This window comes from Saccopteryx leptura, chromosome 8, assembly GCF_036850995.1.
Source record: "Saccopteryx leptura isolate mSacLep1 chromosome 8, mSacLep1_pri_phased_curated, whole genome shotgun sequence".
NCBI classification, from domain to species: Eukaryota; Metazoa; Chordata; class Mammalia; order Chiroptera; family Emballonuridae; genus Saccopteryx; species Saccopteryx leptura.
In genome coordinates, this window is record NC_089510.1 from 72598236 (window position 1) to 72600875 (window position 2640).

General features: G+C 31.6%; 1 non-coding gene across 1 annotated transcript; it reads left to right on the forward strand.

Moving 5' to 3' along the window:
• Positions 1-558: 558 nt before the first annotated feature.
• On the forward strand, positions 559-683 carry LOC136380244 (small nucleolar RNA SNORA28). Its single transcript, XR_010746918.1, has one exon. It is a non-coding gene; the product is annotated as a small nucleolar RNA SNORA28 (small nucleolar RNA).
• The last annotated feature ends 1957 nt before the right edge of the window (positions 684-2640 follow it).

The window sequence follows — 2640 nt, forward strand, 5'->3', positions numbered from 1 at the left end:
TTTACTAGAATTATTTTTAACAGTGAATTGAAACAAATGTTTAAAGAAGTAAAATCCAAATTCTTCCAGAGAATAGAAAAAGGGGAAATATACCTTATCTTTTTTTAAAAAACCAGATTACTTTAACTTTAAAACCTGACAAGGATATTAAGAAAAAGAAAAATTACAGGTAATCATACTCATGATAATAGATGTAAAAATTTTAAATAAACTTAGCAAATTGACATCAGTAATATGTAATAACTAGCTTATCTAGAATTTGAGATTGATATAATATTAAAATAGAGATTAATGTAATTCATTACATCTTCATAAAAAGAAAAATAATATGGTCTAAATAGAAGGATAAAGGCATTTGATAAAATTCAGTAACCATTCATAATTAAAAACCCTCAACAAACTAACACCAGAAAATAACTTTCATAATGTAATAAGGGCATGTACAAAAACAAATAAACACAAATCAAAGAACAATATAGGCCTATATCAAAACACATTAATAGTTAAATGCTGCAAGCTTTTACTCTGAAATCTAACATAAAACAAGAATGGCTTTGCAAGCAGTACTGTATAGCAGATGATCAGAACTGTCTGACACAATCTGAGCTTGCCACAGCAACAAAATCTAACCTATTCCATGCTTTCTCCTCTATGAGACAAGCCATTATATAGACTTAGTAAAAAAAAATAAAATAAATAAAAGCTAAGAATGCCAGTACGCAATAATTTATTCAACATTGTACTAGAATACAATGCATCAAGGCAAGGAGAAGAAATATAAGACATAAAGATTAAAAATGATGAAATAAAATTTTTATTCACACCAAAAATGACCACATATAGAAACTGAAAAAAAAAATACAGATAAATTTTAAATGTATATGTAGGTTAGGGAAAGTTGCTGAGTACAAGATTATATAACCTTTTAAAAAATGCATTTCTCCATATTAACAATAAAAATAAAAACTTTTTATGCAATAATATTTTATATGTAAGAATATTATACTTATATCATAAAAAAATCAAGTTTCTAGTAATACATTTAACTAAAAAAGATGAGTAGGATCTCTATGGAAAAAAAGAAAAAAGAAAAAATCATAAAAAGAAATGAAGAAAGACCTAAACACATGAATGGAGAAATGTTTCATATTCTTAGGGTAGACAACTCACTATTATAAATGTGCTAGTTTTGCTCAGACAGATCTATAGATTCAATCCAATCCAAATCTAGTTACAGTGGTCCTTGTGTTGGCTTGAAACCAGTCATTATGGGAGTATTTACTGTATGGAAATTGGCAAACATAACAAATCAGAGATATTTTTTCCTTTAGTGCAGTGGTTCTCAAAGTGTGTGCCAGGGCACACTGGTGTGACCTAGAAAATTTCCAGGTGCGCCCTATGGTATTCCAGAGAAATATGTGCCTATTGGGGACCAAAAGACCAAGAGGAATTTTGGGGTTTAGATTTTGGGGGGACAGAGGTGTGGGGAATTGGCTGTAAGCTGACAGTTTGCCCAACTCTCCCACCTCACTTGCCTGATTAGGTTGCAAAAGGCTGTTAAGCTGTGGTGCTGGATTGTTTACACTACCCCCCATGGTCCCCAGAACGACTGGAGGCAAGTTTCTTCTATCCTTTGTTTGGTGTAAAGTTAAGATTTGCTAATGGCCTCATTTTGCCCTATAAATAAAGCAAGATGTGGTTTTTGGGTGTGCTTTGTTCTTACCAGCAGCAATTACAGGGCCCTCCTGACCCCGTATTTTCTGAATTCCATGTATTTTCTTAATTCCGCACTATTCCCCCACTCAGGACCTGGAATTACTAGCTGCTCTGGCTCGCGGCATGTGCCCAGATATAAAAATAAATATAGTTACTCTATTATACCATTTCATTATGGAGATACCACTCTTTTTGTTAACACATCATTATTATATTAACTGATCATTATATTATTTCTAGATAAATACACCCAAATAAAATGGATAAATTTCTCAAAAAGAAGCGTGATATTGAAGAATCCGATTCTGGAAGTGAGCAAAAGTTAACTGTAAATAAAATAGAACTTGAAGGTTGATGGGTAGAATTTAATTTATAGCATTTTCCATCACTTAACACTGAACAATACGGTTGGATTAGAAACTCATTCATGGAAGCTTTAAGTGATTTTGGTTTAACATTAACAGAAGAAGAAGAACTGGCAGCTATATCCACTGATCATGGATTGATGATTAAACATAAGGAATTGTCTCTTGAAGCCTTTTGGACTTCTATAAAAGAAGAATATGTGGCAATATCTAAAAAAGCTTTGAACATTTTACTACAATTTTCAACATCCTATTTATGGAATTAAGATTTTCTACCCTCGACACAATTATGAGTAAAAAAAGAGGACTTCTTCAATGTATTGATGAGGAAATGAGAGTTTCCCTTTCAAATATATGCCCAAACAATGAAGAAATCGCTAGGACATATCAGGCTCGTTTCTTATAAACACAAGAATAAAAAAACCACATTTGTGCCAGGACCTGTCAAATTTACTAAATCTTACTAAGAATATATCCATATATGTAAAAAGATACCGTTTTTTGTCATTTTTTAACCCCTCCTTTTTGCATATTCTAAAAAGCATAACTCAAAAAATGT